At 35.8% G+C, this 21671-nt stretch overlaps 1 pseudogene; it reads right to left on the bottom strand.

The window, feature by feature from the left end:
* Positions 1–457: 457 nt before the first annotated feature.
* On the bottom strand, positions 458–8761 carry LOC129644514 (protein cornichon homolog 4-like; annotated as a pseudogene).
* Positions 8762–21671: the final 12910 nt, after the last annotated feature.

The following is a 21671-nucleotide window of genomic DNA, read 5'->3' as shown; positions in this document are numbered from 1 at the left end:
TATGTTACAGTTCTCCAGAAAAACAGAACCAATAGGAGATCTCTCTCTCTCTCTCTCTCTCTCTCTCTCTCTGCAAAAATTGAGATTAGGTGTAGACAGAATTCCAAGATGGCCTCCAAGAGTTCCATCCTCTCATGCACATGCTCTGTAGAATCCTCTTTCCATTAGTGTGTGGGATCTTTTTGCTTGTTTTTTTTTTTTTTTTTAATACTTTGAGTGGTAAAAATAGAGCAGAAATAGTATTTTGTTCAGAGAGGAAAAAATATACTGCTATGGTCATTGCTCTAAGGATGACTGAAATAGTCTCTGCTTCTCAATAGAGCATTGTAGTATAAGTTGATTTCAACCACATCTTCTCCAGCTTCAATATATCAGATCATATTAATATCATAATGATACATGAAGAAACAGAGCATGTGGAAACCAACCTTGATCATGGCTTCTTTCATTTGTGACTTTAGTTGCCCTTGAGTGTGTATTTTTGTGGATCAAAAACTCCCTTGTTACCACTTAGCACCATAATGAACTGATGTATATTCCAAGTGGCGATAGGCTAGTTGAGAAGGAAGATTAATCAGTGTAATGAAATAAACATTAATATAGTGACAATGGTATCAATCAATTCTGGACTCACCCACTTGTTTAATTTAGAGCAACATGATCACATCCTAAGTCAGATACTTTAAGTATGAAGTACACTGAGAAGTCAACAAAGAGAGAAGACCAACATCATCACCTCCCTTCTCCTCCTCCCTCTCATCCACTTTCTTCTTCTTCCTCTCTTCTCCTCTCCTCTTCTCTCTCCCACTCCATAGTTGTTTTCTTTAATATGAAGTTTACTCCTCTACCATTTACTTGATCTTTTCCCCTGATTCACTGATTTGTTTCTGAATGAATTGTTTAGTTTTTTTTTTCTTTCTTTCTTTCTTTGGGGTAGGGGTAGGGGTAGGGGTAGGAGATATCATCATGCAGATTCTCACATAAATAGGAAAATATAGGCTATGTGACTTCCTTCAGAATTTTCTGAGCATTCATTATCTGGCTAAAACTGTATATGCAATTCTAACATAGAAAGACAGACTCCTGAGCATACTAAAATGAGTCCTGGGGCCAGAGAAAGGGGGCAAAGATTCTACATGGCTTAGAGCTGTTATGAGGGATAAGTCACTTAGTGCTTGGTGGACGAACAATCTGCATACCTTAAGAGAAAGTCTGCTCTGCCCAGATGGTTTTTTCCCCCTCTGTGAAGTCACAACTTCTACAATCAGGGTTCTGTCTTCAGACATTGCCTTTATTGCAAGGTAAACAAGTACTGTCATTTGGGTTAATGAAATAAATTTAGATTTCATACTTGTTGACCCTCCTCTCATCTACATATATATATGAGAGAAGTAAAAAGAAGCACCAAGACATATAAAAGGGGGGAAGAAACTAATGGGAAGAGAGTTTATATAGGAAATAGGAGAAAATATTAAAATAGTCATAGTCAGTGTCCTCATGCAGATATTTGAAGAATAATATCACATCTACTAAAACAACTCAACATGTGTCTTTTTGCATTTTCGTGTCTCAAGCTGATTTTCAAAATCAGTATTTTTGATTTCAAAGTGTGGTCCCTGGACCCACAGCAACATTATTATCAACTGAGAACTTAGAAATGGTAATCCTTGAGCCTCAACATAGACCTATTTGAATTAGAAATGTGGGGTATGGAGCCCAGCACTCTGTGTTTTATTGAGCCTTGCAGATGATTCTTATGTGTGATGAAGTCTGAGAACCCTACTTGGCTGCATATTAGCATCGCTACTGGTGACTGGCTCCTACCCCATGCAATTCTGACTTAATAGACTTGGGTGCAGTGTGGACTTCAGGAGTTTCAAAAGTTCCCCAGGTGATTCTAATGTGCAGATTAGATGAGAACAATGCTCTGAATCACCAGGCCTGAATAATTAATCCCTTTCCAGATCTGGTTCAAGCAGTGGTTCCCAAATGTGTCTACTCTTTGAAATCACTTGGAGAACTTCACAGATAACTGCTGCTATGCAGCACCCTAGAGACTGTGATTTAATTGGTCTGGGGTATGGTCTGGACTTTAGAAAACAAGAATCAGGCTCTTCTAATGTGCAGAGTTTGAGAATCAGTGGGTTAAAAGCTAAACACCTTGTTCTAAAAGCTAAATGCCTTGTTTTATTTCTAGTTCCAAAGGCTAAATTCCTAGACCCAAAGCAGACACTAACTGTATGATCTTTATAAAGATTTATTATATAGATTTATGATATATATATATATGCGCACACACACATACATATAGATACACACACACATATATAACAAGTAGGATTTAACTGTTTCCCAACATCCCTAAACAAAATTAAGCTTAAAAAATAGATGATTCACAGCCCAAGTTAAAGTATTTTCCATCCTGGCAGTGCCGGCCTAAGAATCTCATGACAGCATTAAAAACCTAATACTTAAGCCTCACCTCAGACCAATTAAATCCAACTAAATCAGAACCTTTGGGTGTGAGATATCAGAATTGTTTAAATTAAATCGGAACATTACAGAGTAATCAAAAGGTCAGTATTATTGAAATACCCTCAGAAAGTTCCAAATGTCCTGAGAACCACAGGTTAGAGTATTGCCTTACTTTAGATGAAAAGGAGATTTGCTCTTTCCAACTTTCTCATATGTCATAGAAGAGCTGGGCCTGCCTTGTGTGACCAGGAACAAAATGACAACATCACCAGTACGGTGATGATACCCACATCAATATAGGACCTTATTTCATAAAAGAGTCTGTCTGGCATACTTTTGGCTGTTATTACAAGTTGGCTGGATCCCCCTGTTCAAATCAGCCAATGAATATCAGTATTCATTATTATTACTAGCAGTAAAGCATTTGAGATACTAAACTACTGCAATAAAACTAAGTTACAATAGCTTATGTTGGTGAAGTGATTTTCAACCAATGGTGATTATGTCACCCAGAGGATATTTCACAATGTCTGGACATATTTTGTTTGTCACAACGGTGGGGCAAGGGAGTTTTCCACTGACACTTTGTAGGTAAAGGCCAGGGAAGCTTCTAAACATCCTAAAATGCACAGGATGACTGCTCGCTCCAATAAGGAATCATCCAGACTAAACTGTCAGTAATGCTGAGGTTGAGAAATCTTGCTTTTGTGGAAAGTCTACAGGCTACTACTCTTTCAAGGGAAATTGTAGATCAGCGAGAAAAAGTCTATTACAAAGAATAATTTGTTTGGGGGAGATTACAGAAAATCTCCAGAACTTCTTGATAGAACCAAATATCCTGAAGATCATACCTTGCTCCTTAGAAAAGAAACTCAACCACACAGTGGTTTTGAATTATCACAGCATCTATTGAAAGCTTGCTCCTGTATTTCTCAAAGTAAATTCAAACGTACAATATCCGATATATTTTAACAATAGAAACTCACCTCTATGTAAATATATTTAGGCCAACCAACAAATCATCTAGAGGATTTCTTATTTCCATGCTTTCATTCCCTAAGCCCTGAGGGCCCTTCTCTATCTTCTATCCAAGGTAATCCAGGTACATTTTAAAAATGACAGCTGATGAGTCAAATCCTCTGGAAAGCCTTGGGTCACAAGACTGACATAAATCCTTAAGAAGATGTATTTCTTGAAGGTAGAGCATTTGCTCTGAGGCACCAAGGTCTGGCAAATCCCTGGCATTTTGTAGGTATTCAATGTTTTGTTAAACAAACAAATGAATTATGATATATTTACATAAATAAATAAATACATTTATTTATTTTGTTAAATAATAAAGTGAATGATGATCATTACTTGCTTTAATGCAGACCCAGGAACACAACTCTTTTGCATGAACTCTTATGTGGGTAACTTCTATCATATCAAAAACAGTATTGAGGTTCATTTGACCACAAAAGCCCACATTTATATCTAGACTCATTAATCAATGTTGCATCCTGCTTCTCCTAGTCACTTCAACCTTTATTTTAAGAGTTCAAGGTCATGTGTGCAAGATAAGTTGCTTCAGTCATGACAAACTCATTGCAACCCTATAGACTGTAGCTTGCCAGCTCCTCTGTCCATGGGGTTCTCCAGGCAAGAATACTGGAATGGGTTTCCATGCCTTCCTCCACGGGATCTTCCCAACCCAGGGATTGAACCTGGGTCTTCTGCATCACAGGCAGATTCTTTACTGCTGAGCCACCTAGGAAGCCCTGTTCAAGGTCACTGAGCATGAATAATAAACTGTTTCTCTTCCCCAGATAAAATAGTCTAAAAATCTAACCAAAACAAATGAGCAAGAAGTCATGGAGCTTAATTTTTTTTTCAGACTTATTATTTTAAAAAAATCTTCATGAAAATACATTTTTTTAAAAAAGAGCTTGACCCTCTGAGCTTCTGAAAATATGTTTTCCTGCTCCTTCTAGCTATATCTGCCAAAGTCTTAGTTCTATACTCTTGTAAGATATTTCAAATCATTTGTGACTATTCATTTTGATTAAAGTAACTGGAGGAAAAACAAAGTGAACCATTCCAGAAAGGGCTACAGAAAGTATGTTATTAACATTTTTCTACCATCAAATTTAGTCATCAACCTAATTGCTGAGATTTAATTGTTCTCATGAGGCTTTCACAGTGACTGCTTCATTGACCATCTTGTTCTACAAAGAAAATATATGTATTGACTCTGAAATTCTATATTATTTCTGGGAAAAGAGAATAATTTAGTTGATAGAGAAAGCAAATATATTTCATTCAAAATATGTATTTGTGAGACTTTTGGAGAATAATCAGGGCGAATTTAAGAATACTTCCCATTCCTTCAGTCCCTGACAGCTAAAGATCTCAATGCCCCATTTACAGCATAAGAGAGTCAGCAGCTAGTCAACAAACCTCTAATAAAAACTTCTTCCCCTTCACTTATGTTTAACAAAAATAGAAAGACCATTGAAATGCAGACTAAAGAAAAAGCAAGACTAACAGTCTGACTTACTAAAGGACTTTTTATGTCTTCCTTGGTGCTGTATCTCAATTGTTTATGTATTTTTGCTGCATTTCTGTGAGTTCTTTTCCTGTTCTCCCAGGATAATTTTGTATTATGGGAGGAGATAAGAATGGAGTGTTGTATTTTGGAGCGGAAAGAGTAGTTTCCTATATATGTCCTTTCACAATTGTACTATACAATTAACATCTGCATAGCATTCTATTCTCTGTATTCCCCGTAAATCATCTCCAGATGCAGGTTAATTCTAAGTAAAAGACCATTAAGGCTTATATCATTTCATTATACCCACCGCAACTAAATTTGTTTCTGTGTATAAATAAACAGATTTATGTGTATTGTTCCGGAAACAAAGTTTAATGACTCTGGAAACCACTAATTGTATAATGTGATATATGCCATAGAAAGAAAACTATGAGATGCATTTTTCAAAGTTATATATACACACATACACATATGCATGTGGGGGCATGCTTACTGGATATAGAAAAGTGGGAAGTGTTAAGGCTTAGTTGTGAGTGGCATTTGTCCATGTGTATTTGAGGAGTGGCAAAGACACACAAGCACGAGGAAATACATAAATACATATTTTAACCCCCTCTGCACAATATAGGAGAATCAATTACCTGTAAATGGTGGTTTGAATTAGGTTATGTAGATTTCTTAGTTCTATGAAATTTTAGGATTCTATGAATGTTATTTTTTTGTTTTTTAAAGAAACACACATGCCCACCAAACTTTTCATCTGAGTGAAGACTGAAATCTCTATTCTTGCGGTTCTCCAAGTGTTTTCAGGTTCTTTAAAATAGAAATTAGTATCCTAGTCCATCTTTTCCATTTTTCTGATCACTTGACAGTTCTTTCTTCAAGTTCTCTATGAATCCTTCATTGAATCATTAGAGGTTGTGTTCAGAGGTTTAGTAAGGGAAGAAAACTGTGGAGAATGTTTTACAGAGTAAGAATATGGAAAATTAAGTGATAAAAGTTGCTTTCTTTTAAGGGGCAATTGCAACAAATGACAACATTTTCTTCCAATTTTCTTATTTGCAACAAATCAGCTTACTTTAAAACAATTCATTACTTAAATTACTGTAAGATGTATATGCTACATGAGGGGAATGACTTGTCCAATTATTTTAACACTTATTCCTAACATATAATGAAGCCCTGGTTAAGAACTAGCAAACAAGTAGTATTGTAGTCCATCGTAAAATGTTAACACAGGGAAGGAGGAGCCTACAATATTTTTGTTTTCTGGAAAATGAAACAATAGCCACTAGATGTACTACTGTTAAATTACAGTTCTGTATTCCAACATAGAAACTTGGTTGGAGATAACAGAATTTACTCTAGTTGGTTAAACTAGTAGTGGATTATTAAGAAATATTAGAAATGTAACAAAACTTTTGAAAAGACTGAGGGAATAGATTCTAGGTTGAACTTACAGTAATAATTCCAAGCATCACACTGAAGAACTGCTCACATCAGAACCACAGTAATTTTACTGACTTCAGGCTTTTTCTACTGCCAAGTCCAGAACCACACTTGATTCCATGACAGGAAAGCTGCCATATCTGCTGTCAATCTCAGATACAAGCTCTCCATTTCTGTCACTCCAGACCTGGCTCCTTACTACATGCTTCTGAGTTAAATCTCATACAAATGCATCTAGTTAGTAGAAACTGCAGCTTACACAAAGAACGACTATGTAAAATTTTCAGATTCTAACTTGGAAAGGTTTACAATTCCAGGACAACAAAAATATGAAAATGAGGTTCACTGTAGCTTGGAGACAACTACAAAGGACAGATACCTATTCTATGAACTCTTCATTAGGCCAAAACTCTCAATATTAAAGTTTCCTTTATACTAGTTTTACTATTACTGTGATTTCAATTTGGAGTCTGAGAGCTAGAATAAGAATTAGGACACACAGCACACAGAGAGAGAGGACCATGGGAGGACACAGCAAAAAGATGGCCATCTGCAAGCTAAAGAGAGAGATCTCAGAGGAAACTGAACCTGCCACCGCCTTGATCTTGGACTTCTGGTCTGCAGGACTGTGAGAAAGTAAATTTCTGTTATTAAAAAAAAAAAAAATCAGTCAGCTAGTGGCTGTCCAGCATTGAAGTGATGCAATAAAGAAGTCAGAGTTGGCTACCTTGTACTGAATTATCTAACTTGGTAAGTATCTTCAATTTCTTTGATATGGCATCAAATTCTGTTTCAATATGAAACTTAATTTATCAGTTCAGGACTATTTTAACAAAAATTATATCTCTTTGTTTCTAATGAATGGTTAGGCCATAAATTCTGGATCAAGCCAAAAGAAATCCAAAAGCAGAATCTTTGACCATCCAGAGGTTAGGACTCTGTGCTTTCACTGCCAAGAGCCTGGGTTCAATCCCTGATCGGGGAACTAAGATTCCACAAGTCATACCATGCAACCAAAAAAAAAAACAAAAAACAAAAAAAACAAAGTTTTCAGTTTACATTACTTTTAGACTGCCAGAATTACCAATGTACTTTGAAACAGTCCTTTACAGAAATCACATGTTGGCCTGACTATGATAGAATGACCTCCTCATAAACATAGTCTTAATTTTTTAGATGACAACTAACTGTATATTTTCTCCAAACCTAGGAAACATCTTACATATGGGTATTGAAGAATTAAGAATAATATAATATACTATATTATATTACTAATATAAGAAGGATATAAGATAAAATATAAAATTAATATATAATATATAAATAGATACAAATAAACACTATGTAAATAATAATATAAGAATACAGGGATCTGAATCTAAAGTAAAATTTGTTTTTACATTTGACAAAGGAAAATTATCATCCACACTTGAGCTTTACAGAGCATAAAAACATTTTGATGAAATATTTGAGGACCTGGACCAAGTGTGTGTGGTAAACATTTCATACAAATAACAGCATATGCCCAAAGTTCAAGCAAGCACATAATCGCTTAATGAAAACAATTAGTAGCATTGGCAAAGACTTCTCTTGATGTTTCCATGCCTATGACTGTATCTATGTGAGAAATGCTTATGTGACTTTATGGATATTCCAGTATTCTTTTCACAATTTATGTTTCCCAAAATACTATCTAGGGATTTTTAAGGATTTTTTTCTAGAAGGGGATCATTCCTGTGGGAGAGTGATTTATTCTGTCTCAAGAATCAAGGAATTCTTCACAAAAGGGTTGTTGCCTGAACACAGTTTTTAAAACATATTTCTCAAAGTTTAGTGCAGCTGTTCTCAGTTCTTTCTGAATATTAGGAGGAAAATTACCTGATAAGTACTTAAATTGCACCATTGTCCAAACACTCACAGGAGTGTTTCCCCAGCCTTCTCCAAGAGGAGTCATTCTAATGTGCAGCTTGAAAATTATTGGTGCAGTGTCCATTATTTTTATCACAAATGCTTAGGTTCTCAGGATCTCAAGTTTGGGGGCACTTTGAATAAATATCTCAAATTATGTTTGTATCCCTAGGTGTTTGAAAAGTTTAAACAATAGACAAGATGTCATTAGGTAGATTGACAGTGGTGTGACAGGAGGGCATCCCAGGTAGAGGTAACAGTCTGTGCAGATCCACAGAGGTGTGGAGCTGGATGGTGGATGAAGAGGCTGAAGATAAAAACAAGAGGCTCCTTTATGAAGACTGTAGTGTGTGAGCTAAAGAGCTGGACTCTTGTCAGGCAGAAGAAGAGAGCCATGGATGGTTTTACAGCCCAAGTGACATGCTCAAAAATGAATTGACAAAGATGATTATGGTGCAGTGTGCAGGAAGGACAGAAGAAAGGAAGACCAATGTGGAGGCTTTTGAAAATATCCAGGTGGTGGATGGAGCAATGATGAGGAAACAGAAGTTCTACATACAGTTTGAAAGAAGGATTCAGAGAACTTAGAGAGATGTATTAAGAAAAAGAAGAGGACTTCCATGTGTGTTTGTTCTTGCTTTGAATGGCAACAGCAGCACCTGCATTTTCTATTTTACATGTTATTGAAGGGAATAGTGGGGCTTCCCTGGTGGCTCAGTGGTAAAGAATGTGCCTGCCAATGCGGAGACACGGATTCTACACCTGGGTTGGGAAGATCCCCTGAGAAGAAAATGGCAACCCACTCCAGTATGCTTTACTGGGAAATCCCATGGACAGAGGAGCCTGACCAGCTATAGTCCATGGAATTGCAAAATTGTTGAATACAACTCAGTGACTAAGCAAAACCAACAAAAGGGGTATACTACATACCCAATTCATGTTCTTTATGAATGTTTAATATGAATGCATGAATGCAGAGAGACATACCATATTGACAGGAAAAAGGAAACATTATCAATAAGTGAATTTGCTTTAGATGGTAACAAGAAATCTAGTTCACTTGGTAAATTCTAAGGTATACTTGCAATGTCAACTAAATTAAAACCTAGTTTTGGTAAAACCATTTTGAAAATTCAGATATAGCGTGGCAAAATTAAAAGGTAAAATTAGTTACTTTCTGACTATCCCAGGTTTTATGAAATTGACTTAGAACTTGAGGAAACAGTTCTGATTGGAAACTGGACCTCCCATGGCTTCACCTATTATATTAAATTCTCTCTGGAGTTTGAACTAGAGACAACTTTATTTTTGAGTGTTTCGTTTGGTTGTTTGGATTTAATAACTATATGAGAAATAACTGTTTTCAGGAGTGCTGTGAATGTAAAATATGAACAAACCTAATAATGTACTTAATGAACTATAAAAGGGTAGATTAATATCCTGTGTAAGTTTAGCAAGCTAATTATAATACAACAAGAGGCCAATGCACATATACTTTACTTAGCTCTGTGTGGGAAGGGAATTTCCCATATTCCTGGTTCAAAGGAGATCACTGGTATGCTGGATCACAGGAAGCAGAAAAGGCATGATGTTCATTAAGGATAAAGTGGGGAAATTAAAAATATAGCAATTATGGCAACTGCATGTGCTGTTTTCAGATTTCAATCATTTATTTAAATATTTTAACAACTCCCAAGTGATGCATATTGTTTGAAATAAAATTATCAAAAAAGAGTGCAAAGTCAATTTTTTGGAGAATTACAAATGCAAAAAATGATCAAGCCACTCAAAGTGGCTTGGAAAATGTCCATGGACACTAGCAAAATAAATAGTGTATGTAATTCAATACATTAAAGGATTAGTTCATTTATTATTTATTTCATTAAATTATTTTAATGAAAATAGCCATGTCATCTTTTCTAAGAAAAATTCATGCTCACTAAAAACTTTTTCAGAAAATCATGAAGAAGAAAATAAATATACATATTTTCCCCTCTATCTAGAGAGGACTACTACTGATAATTTGGCTATGCATCCATGAAAAAAATAGTCTTAGAAGTTACCTGCCTTAAGCGCTTTGCATAACCTACTCTTTTCCTCTTATTAATGTGACATGTACACTTTTTTAATGTCAACCATTTAAAATGGTTGTCAATGCCCTAGTATCAGACATTAAGTTCTTACAAGTAAATAAAATATGAACAAAATTGCAATAAGCACCCTAGTACATATACTTTCACACACTCATCTAATTATTTTCTTATATAACTATCTAAATTATTAACCTCAAATTATATGATCAAATTGATGTTTAAAAAATCAGTGTATAATTTGCTCTCATATTGTCACTGAAAATGTTCGTCTATAAGTCCTAAACAATTTCATAGCTAAAAAATCAACCTAAACAACATTTAAAGTGTTTTTTGAACATTTATACATTCTTTCATACATGGTCATGCTCATTAACATAATTTCAATTGTCTCATTGTGTATTATAATTTTTATGTAATCCAATCTATTAAACTTTTCCTTGGAAAGCTGTTCGCCACTTTAAAATTATAAAAATAGCTTTCTAAATATTCTTTATATTTTATTACTATTTTCTTCCAATTACATCATTAATTCATTTGAGATTTTTGGTATAAGAATATAATACTTTTGAGTCAAGATCAAATTGTTCCAATGTTATTCATTTTTAATCCATCCTATCCCCCTCACTGATAGAAAAAATGCTAGTTTTACTACATATATATCCAGTAAATCCTTACTTGTCTATTTCTGGAATCTTTAATGTATTCCATTGATTTCTTTTCCCCTATTCTTCTCTCAGAAACAGTTTAATTGATTACATTTTTTATAACAAATTTCTATTACCTGGTAGAGCAAATCCTTCTCATTTTTAATTTTTAAGTTGCTTTCAGGTAATACAGAGCTATTTATTTTGATTAATTTTAGTATAAATTTTTTCTTAAGTTCAATTGGAGTATTGAGATCACTGAGGCCTGCCTTCAGTAGGGATCCTGTTAGTCAGTTTAGCCAGAATCTCCCTTATGCTTGATGTTTCCCCCTTAGTAATTTTCCATCCATTATCCCACCTCACCCTGTTCCTTGGCTGTTTCCACCTGCCTCCTTGAAATTGAGACCAGTCTCTCCCTCACTGTAAAATCCCCTTGCAGTGGTCTCTATACCTTTTTGATAGTCCTGATTAAAGTCTTCCTTTGGCCACCTCATGCGAAGAGTTGACTCATTGGAAAAGACTCTGATGCTGAGAGGGATTAGAGGCAGGAGGAGAAGGGGATGATAGAGGATGAGATGGCTGGATGGCATCACCGACTCGATGGACGTGAGTCTGAGTGAACTCCGGGAGTTGGTGATGGACAGGGAGGCCTGGCGTGCTGCAATTCATGGGGTCGCAAAGAGTCGGACACGACTGAGCGACTGAACTGAACGGAACTGAACTGTCATCTTTAGCAAGACTCATTGAATACTTTTTCTCTTTAACAGTACTTTCATAAAAGCAAAATTTAGAAAAATACTTGTAAAGCAATTGTTTTCAAGTGACTGAAAAATCACCAAAATTCCAAAGAATAATTGAATTTATTGTGCATATCTGGGTGTTCTGATGATGGCTTAGCAATATTTATATGAGTAATATAATAAAGCCACATATAGTTAATAAATTCTTATATATATTTATTCATTAAATTTATTTGTATTGACTTCCTTTTAGCAAAGCAATAAACACATAATTGAGATTTTGCATAATATGTGTTATGAATGTAATGTTACATTAGACCACCTTTCTAGTGCCTATTTATCATTATTTTCATTTTGAAAACTTTATAAGTGAAAGTTTTATAAATGTGTTATAAAACTTTTAAATTGTATAAATGTTTATAAATGTGTTATGGACTGAATACTAAATTTTCAGTTTATTTTAGTGAAATAAAATAACTGCTAAATTTTATAAATGTGTTACATACTGAATCATGTCCTCCCCAAATCTATTTATGCCCAACCCCAGTACTCAGACATAAATTGAAGAAAGTGGGGAAAACCACTAGACCATTCAGGTATGACCTAAATCAAATCCCTTATGATTATACAGTGGAAGTGAGAAATAAATTTAAGGGACTAGATTTGATAAACAGAGTGCCTGATGAACTATGGATGGAGGTCTGTGACGTTGTACAGGAGACAGGGATCAAGCCGATCCCCAAAAAAAAGAAATGCAAAAAGCAAAATGGCTGTCTGAGGAGGCCTTACAAATAGCTGTGAAAAGAAGAGAAGAGAAAAGCAAAGGAGAAAAGGAAAGATATACCCATTTGAATGCAGAGTTCCAGAGAATAACAAGGAGAGATAAGAAAGCCTTCCTCAGCGAACAATGCAAAGAAATAGAGGAAAACAATAGAATAGGAAAGACTAGAGATCTCTTCAAGAAAATTAGAGATGCCAAGGGCACATTTCATGCAAAGATAGGCTCAATAAAGGACAGAAATGGTATGGACCTAACAAAAACAGAAGATATTAAGAAGAGGTGGCAAGAATACACAGAAGAACTATACAAAAAAGATCTTCACAACCCAGAAAATCATGATGGTGTGATCACTCACCTAGAGCCAGACATCCTGGAATGTGAAGTCAAGTGGGCCTTAGGAAGTATCACTATGAACAAAGCTAGTGGAGGTGATGGAATTCCAGTTGAGCTATCTCAAATCCTAAAAGATGATGCGGTCAAAGTGCTGCACTCAATATGCCAGCAAATTTGGAAAACTCATCAATGGCCACAGGACTGGAAAAGGTCAGTTTTCATTCCAATCCCAAAGAAAGTGAAAGTGAAGTCTCTCAGTCATGTCCGACTCCTAGCTACCCCATGGACTGCAGCCTACCAGGCTCCTCCGTCCATGGGATTTTCCAGGCAAGAGTACTGAAAGGCAATGCCAAAGAATGCTCAAACTACTGTACAATTGCACTCATCTCACACGCTAGTAAAGTAATGCTCAAAATTCTCCAGGCCAGGCTTCAGCAATACGTGAACCATGAACTTCCAGATGTTCAAGCTGGTTTTAGAAAAGGCCAGAGGAACAAGAGATCAAATTGCCAACATTCTCTGGACCATCGAAAAAACAAGAGAGTTCCAGAAAAGCATCTATTTCTGCTTTGTTGACTATGCCAAAGCCTTTGATTGCATGGATCACAATAAACTGTGGAAAATTCTTTAAGAGATGGGAATACCAGAACACCTGACCTGCCTCTTGAGAAACCTGTATACAGGTCAGGAAGCAACAGTTAGAATTGGACATGAAACAACAGACTGGTTCCAAATAGAAAAAGGAGTACATGAAGGCTGTATATTGTCACTCTGCTTATTTAACCTCTATGCAGAGTACATCGTGAGAAATGCTGGGTTGGATGAAGCACAAGCTGGAATCAAGATTGCTGGGAGAAATATGAATAACCTCAGATATGCAGATGACACCACCCTTATGGCAGAAAGTGAAGAAGAACTAAAGAGCCTTTTGATGAAAGTTAAAGAGGAGAGTGAAAAAGTTGGCTTAAAGCACAACATTCGGAAAATGAAGACCATGGCATCCGGTCCCATCACTTCACAGCAAATAGATGGGGAAACAGTGGAAACAATGGCTGACAATTTTTCTGGGCTCCAAAATCACTGCAGATGGTGACTGCAGCCAAGAAATTAAAAGATGCTTACTCCTTGGAATGAAAGTTATGACCAACCTAGACAGCATATTAAAAAGCAGAGACATTACTTTGTCAACAAAGGTCCATCTAGTCAAGGCTATGGTTTTTCCAGTGGTCATGTATGGATGTGAGAGTTGGACTATAAAGAGGGCTGAGCACCGAAGAATTGATGCTTTTGAACTGTGGTGTTGGAGAAGACTCTTTGGAGTCCCTTGGACTGCAAGGAGATCCAACTAGTCCATCCTAAGGGGAATCGGTCCTGGGTTTTCATTGGAAGGACTGATGTTAAAGCTGAAACTCCAGTATTTTGGCCACCTGATGTGGCTGACTCATTTGAAAAGACCCTGATGTTGGGAAAGATTGAAGACAGGAGGAGAAGGGGACGACAGAGAATGAGATGGTTAGATGGTATCACTGACTCAATGGACATGAGTTTGAGTAAACTCTGGGAGTTGGTGCTGACAGGGAGGCCTGGCGTGCTGCAGTTCATGGGGTCACCAAGAGGTGGACACGACTGAGCAACTGAAGTGAAATGAACAAACCCAGTACCTCAAATTTTTGTGACCTTGCTTGGAAAAAGGGTCATTGCCAATGTATTTATTTAAGATATGGGCTTACTATAGTAGGGTGAAACCTTATCCAATATGACTGGTGTCCTTATAATACAGGGGAAATTTGAATACAGACATACTCACACAGACACAGAATATGATGAAGATGAGGGCACACATCAGGGTGATGCATCTTCAAGCCAAGAAAGGACAAAGATTGCCAGCAAACCACCAGCAGCTAGGAGACGAACATGGAATGGATTCTTCCTAACAGCTGTCAGAAGGAACCAACCCTGCCAACACCTGAATCTTAGACTTCCAGGCTACAGAACCATGAGACAACTTTCTGTTGGTTAAGTCCCTACTTAGTGGTACTCTGTTATGGCAGCCCTAGCAAATTTCTAATGGGTTAACATATAACTCATTTTATTGGTAAAAACAAATATTTTATGTTTTCTCCAAAGTGCTCTTCTCAGATATGCTTCACTGTCTCTTAGAATCTAAAATTCTACAGTTCTTTAAAATCTTTAAGTGCTGGAATATTTTGCTGTTGGTGTTTATTCGCTAGTTCAGTTCAGTCGTTCAGTTGTGTCTGACTCTTTGTGACCCCATGAATCGCAGCACGCCAGGCCTCCCTGTCCATGACCATCTCCCAGAGTTCACTCAAACTCACGTCCATCAAGTCAGGGATGCCATCCAGCCATCTCATCCTCTGTCGTGCCCTTCTCCTCCTGCCCCCAATCCCTCCCAGCATCAGAGTCTTTTCCAATGAATCAGCTCTTCAGATGAGGTGGCCAAAGTACTGGAGTTTCAGCTTTAGCATCATTTCTTCCAAAGAACACCCAGGGCTGATCTCCTTTAGAATGGACTGGTTGGATCTCCTTGCAGTCCAAGGGACTCTTAAGAGTCTTCTCCAACACCACAGTTCAAAAGCATCAATTCTTCAGCACTCAGCTTTCTTCACAGTCCAACTCTTGTATCCATACATGACCACTGGAAAAACCATAGCCTTGACTAAACGGACCTTTGCTAAGTCATGTCATATTCTTTGAGACCCCCATGGACTGTAGTCTACCAGGCTTCTCTGTCCATGGGATTTCCCAGGCAAGAATACTGAAGTTGATTGCCATTTCCTTCTCCAGGGTGTCTTCCTGACCCAAGGATCAAACTTGTATCTCCTGTGTCTCCAGCTTGGCAGATGGATTCTTTACCACTGAGCCACTTGGAAAGCCCAAAAGTTACTCCAGCTGAAGAGAGGAAAATCTCATTCCCAGACTAAAGCAGATAAAAAATAGGATGCATTGCTCAATTCTTTCCAAGCCCCTTTTAAATGAAATGAAACTTTGAGCTACTGTGGCCAGCAACCACTTTTTACAGAAAGTAAATCTTAGTAAATATTTTATTAAAATAAAACTACTCACAATTCCAGTGTTCAATTTCTATGCCAGGGATCTGTATTTAGTTTCAAGCATGTGCTTCCCAGGTGGTGCTAGTGGTAAAGAACTCGCCTGCCAATGCAGGAGATGTAAGAGACCAGGATTCAGTCCCTGGGTTGGGAAGATCCCCTTGAGCAGGGCATGGCAAGCCACTCCAGTATTCTGCCTAGAGAATCCCATGGACAGAGGAGCCTGGTGGGTAGGGTCCACAGGGTGACAAAGAGTCAGGCAGGACAAGTGGTTAAGCATGCTTGCCTGTGTTACATCCAGACCTACATTTATAGAACTATAAGATGAATGTGAATTGTCCAGTTTTGTAAAACATTCCTTAGCCCCTGCAATGAGTTTGTGAGTACTTCTTGAACAAAGAGGAGAGTGAAGAAAAGTGATAACTTAGATGTTTGACACTGTTGGAAAACAGATCTTTATTGAGTAAGAAATATTCTATTCACAGTATCTGAGATGGAATATTTTATGAGTTAACTAGTCTTTCTACCATCCCTAGGTGCTTTGGCTACCAGTATCCTCCTTGAACTGTGAAGCACCACCATCTTTTATTTCAGGGTATTGAGATGCTTTCCACAAGAGTGTCTCCCAGAGTCAGAAGAGCTGATGTTTAGTAGTGTGGTTTCAGTGCTGAGCACTGAATTCTTTGTGTCAGAGCTATATGTGTGCAAATAAATTTACTTTTGTTCATTTCTTTTTTTTAATATAGTTGACTAAAAATGTTGTGATAGTTTCAGGTGTACAACAAAGTGATTCAGTTATACATATACATGTATCCATTCTTTTTCAAATTTTTTTCCCATTTTGGTTGTTACATGACATTGAGCAGAGTTCCCTGTGCTATACAGTAGGTCTTTGTTGGTTATCCATTTTTTTTTTAATTTTTAAAAGATGTTTTTATTTTTTCATTTATTTTTTTAAATTTTATTTTATTTTTAAACTTTACATAATTGTATTTTTTTGCCAAATAGTGTGTACATTTCAGGCCTAATAGAAAAGCTCTAAGGGACTTCTCTACACTGTTGAGCCCAGGGCAGGAATTCCTTCTCTTGAGTCTATACTGCCCATTACCAAAGGGCAGTTCTGGGGATAAAGCCCAAAGTGTTTTTAGACTTTTCTCATGGCTCGCTTCTGTCCCTTTGCCAGTCGTCATCTATTTATCGAGAGTTTGTTATAGTGCCATTTAGAATTGTCTCATTTATCATCAAAAAAGGGAACATATTGTAACTCTATGCCCTCTTATGATTTGCTTCAAAGACTTTTAATCACGCACATATTTTTATGTGCACCTGTGTGTATGTGTGTGTGATTACTGCTGTTTTCAACTTTTATTAAGAATTAAATATGCTCTATTTTCAGTTCTTTTTATTCATTTTGGTATATTTTTGAGAGAAGGGAAAGAAAAGTGTCCTGTCTCTGCTGCCTGTTTAAAACATTTCTGATTAATTTTTAAAACTAGAAATATTTATGACTGAATTCATAAAATTCATTGAATTCAACATGGCAAGTTTCCAGCCTAAAAAAAATATACACCTGAGAAAATACATAGGCTCTGAGTTTAAGACCAGAATGAATTGGTATTTACTGTGTAGAACCCAATAAGTGAGACTAAATTATATAAGGAGAAACAATCTGTTTGTCTTTGTATCCAGTGGAACTCTTGTAGACCATGGAACCAGAAGTTCTAAGAAGGTTCAGAAGAGTATGCCTGTAGACATACTGCATCCAATTTCAAGGCAGAAAATATTTGCTATAAGTTTAGTTGAAAACAAAAGAAGTACAATAGTTCTGAGAAAGATATCAAGTTCATAAAGTTTTCTGGCTGTTTAAAAATTATCCTGAAAATGATGTTGGTTTCAGTGCTCATTGGTTGGAAAGCTTTATAAAATATACATAATATACATTTAATGCCTTCTTTTTAGTAAATTGTGTACAAGTATTTTCTGGAGATAAAGATTATACAGTACCATTGGGCCATTCTGTACAGAATTTGGTACTGTACAAGCATATTGATAGATTAAAATTTCATCTAGAGAGACCTTAGCAGAAACTCCAATAATAAGTATTTTGGAGGAACTTCTTCCTGTTCACTGTCATTTAATTTTTTTATTTCTTTCTTTCTTTTTTTTTTTTTTTTTTTGGTAAGAGGATAATTGCAAAGGGCTAAAGGGGAGTAGAAGCAAAGGAGTTGTAAGCTGCAGATATATGCCATTATTTCAAGGTGTCTAATGGAAAAGTTTCAGAGAATTAAATAGGCTGTTGGTAGGAAATATAGCTTTAAAAGTATTTTTTAAATGGTGAAAATAATACTAGGACATTGCAGAGCAAAACTATTAGATTTTAAAGATAAGGAAAAATTACCTTTGGAAATCTGGACACACACCTCCAACTCCACCCCCTTCCCTTGGTCACACATACAAATCAAGTAACAAATAAGGGAAAGAAAATGAAAATAGCTTCAGATTTCTCAGAAGCAATATCTTAAGCTATAAAACAATAAAATAATGCAGTTAAAGTACTCAAAAATGAAAATGTGAACCAATGGTTTTATACCCAGCCAAATATCCTCTTAGTACAGGGGCTGTAAAGAGTTATAATCATGCAATACATGAAAGAATTTATTTCAATAAACCTTTCCTGAGGAATCCTCTATAAAAAGAGTTTCAGTAAAACATAATATCTGGAGAAGCTTCTTTATAAAGTCTGGGGTTACGGCTGAAAGCATTTTAAAATCTAAAAGAAGAAGATAAAAATGACAAAACACTGTGTGCATATTGCAGGTTCTGATGTTGGAGAAATAATGTGATCAATTAAAAAATGAAAGGAGAAAGTCCAGAGTAAAAGGTGAGTAGAGTGAACTTGTTGATTGACCCACTGGTGTTAGGATAAAAAGATATATTTAAATCTGATAAATGAAGAATGTGAATTTTAAGTATATTTTGCTCAACAGGCATCAGCACTAAGATTATACTAAAGAAGGAGGAAAAGAAACAGGTACCTTCTGACATTAACATAAATAACAGGAAGAAGCTAATAGTTTTGGAACAAAAGTATGGTTATAGAAGGATATTTGGGTAAAGCTTACCATTAGGAAGAAGAGTTCATATCTTCACAAATAGCAATGGAAATAAGCAGGGAAAAGATAGCAAAGCAAGCTACTAATATAATGGAATGTATTCATACTTACACACTTATAAAACTTAATACTGTTACAGAACTGTGACCAACTGTATTAGTTATATCAATGCATATTAGTGAGCTTAACTTACATAATATAAGAAAAAGATTTTCAGATTGACTAAGGAAGCAAAATTCAACTTTATGCTATATGCAAAAGACATAACTAAAATAAAGTGAATTGAAAGCACTAAAGATAAAAGTATGTGCAAAAATACGTCAAATAAAGGCAAGTAAGAAGAAAGCAGGGGCCATGATCTTGATCTAAAACAAGGTAGAATTCAGGCTGAGAAGAATTCAGCATTACAAAGTAGGACACTCTGTAATGCTAAAGGCTACCATTCACAATGAAGATATTAATATCTATTCACCAACTACCAGTACAGCTTTCATAGGGCAGAAATGATAGGAGATGAAAGAGAAACAGACACATATTAAAAATAGGAAACTTTTGTACACCTTGCTCAGATCTAGATAGATCAAGAGGACAAAATGTTAGAAAGAACATAGAAAACCCGAAAACCATAATATAAAATATACAGATATATCTTAAATATTTATCCTGATAACACAAAATATACCTTGTTTCCAAGTATACATAAACATCTATTAAATTAGTTAATATTAGTTTAAAAATAAGTTAAAAAAACAGTAATGCAAGCTTTATTAGACCACAAGGCAATAAATCCTAAATTAGTTAAAATGATAACAAAAAGGACTCTTTCACCAGGAAATTTGAAAGAAGTTAACTCATATCAAAGGAAAAATACAAACCAAAATGTCCATATTTCTGGAAAAGAATAATAATGAAAACATACTATATTGGAATACAGTTAAGATGGTCATAAAAGAGTTAGTAGAATATTTTGATTTTGGGAGAGCCTTCTATGCATAAAGGACTATAAAGGGGACTTTCCTGGTGGTCCAGAGGTTTAGACTCCATCCTTCCAATGCAGGGAACTTGGTTTCAATCCCTGGTCAGGGAACTAGATCCCACGTGCTGCAACTATGAGTTCACGTGTGGTGAACGAAGATCATGCATGCCAGAACTAAGACCCATCACAGCCAAATAATAAATATTTTTAAAAAAGAGTTAGAGAGAACCGCAACCCACTCCAGTGTTCTTGCCTGGAGAATCCCAGGGATGGAGGAGCTTGGTGGGCTGCCATCTACGGGGTCACACAGAGTTGGACACGACTGAAGTGACTTAGCAGTGTACTTGAATATCACCATGGCTGCAGTGTGGAGGAAGAGTAGATGGAGCATAGAAGCTCAGAGACCAGGTAAGTTAGACTAGAATGGCAGCAGTGGAGATGAAAAAGTGGGCAGATTTTAGTCTAGAAGGTTTGGTTTTTGAGCTGTAACCCACAGAAATTGGGAAATGATTGAATGTAAATGACAACAGACATGAGAAACAAGAAGAGTCATGGTTCACTGGATAGGACTTGGATGAGTGGACGTGCCATTTAGTGAGATAGGAAGACTGAGAAGATTTGGGGTGTTCTGGGAGTGGAAAATAACTTACAAAATAGCTTACAAAATAAACTACAAAAATTTCAAATAGAAGAAACTGAAAACACCAATAAAATATGATTAAATTCAACTTTTTAATCAAAGAAATCTATATTTAAAAAGATATAATTTTAACCTATCAAATTGACAAATTATAATGGTGATGAAATGAACACTTTGATACTCTTCTAATTTTTTTAAATAAACTTTCAACCTTCCTATTAGCAATATGGAAATATATAGTCTATAAACTATAATTCAACTTCTAGGAATGAAATCTGAAGCATTAATTAATTATTTGTACATATATGTATGTACAAAAATGTCAATCACAGCCTTATATATAATAGCAAATTGGAGTCAGTCATGAATTTTCATGATATAAATTTTAAATAACAAATGAATAAATTATTACACCAACATTCAATAAGCGTCTATACAGTTATTATTAATCATGGTTTTGAAGGCATACATCAAAAGGCATTTTTAGTTAAATCAATGGAGAGTTCTTTGAAGTTAGCAAGATATGTGCACCAAGCTTTATTCTAAAATACAAAGTAAATTTCACATAAAAATAAGCAACCAAAATGTATCAAGATCAAATAACCATAAAAAGTTATAATAAGAAAAAATGAAAAGGAGTAGCGTAATATTCTGAAAGACAAAGAAAGCACACTATAACCATATGTGTGATTGAAACTATTATATCTTACTTCAAAGTAAGTTAAAAGTCATAAAGAAAATTATTCAGGACTCAAAAGAAACAGCACAAGCATGAATTAGAAAACTCAAATATGGTAATATCAAGTGAGAATGCATGGGCATTAGAATCTATGTAATTAAAATTGTAAGTTCTCATGTGATTAAGGAGAGCCCAAACTATAAACATTGCAGAACACACGCACGCGCATGCACACACAC

The sequence above is a fragment of the Bubalus kerabau genome, chromosome 2 (genome assembly GCF_029407905.1).
Source record: "Bubalus kerabau isolate K-KA32 ecotype Philippines breed swamp buffalo chromosome 2, PCC_UOA_SB_1v2, whole genome shotgun sequence".
Lineage (NCBI taxonomy): Eukaryota > Metazoa > Chordata > Mammalia > Artiodactyla > Bovidae > Bubalus > Bubalus kerabau.
Note: the sequence above shows the minus strand (reverse complement) of the source record. Positions and strands in the feature narration are given on the sequence as shown.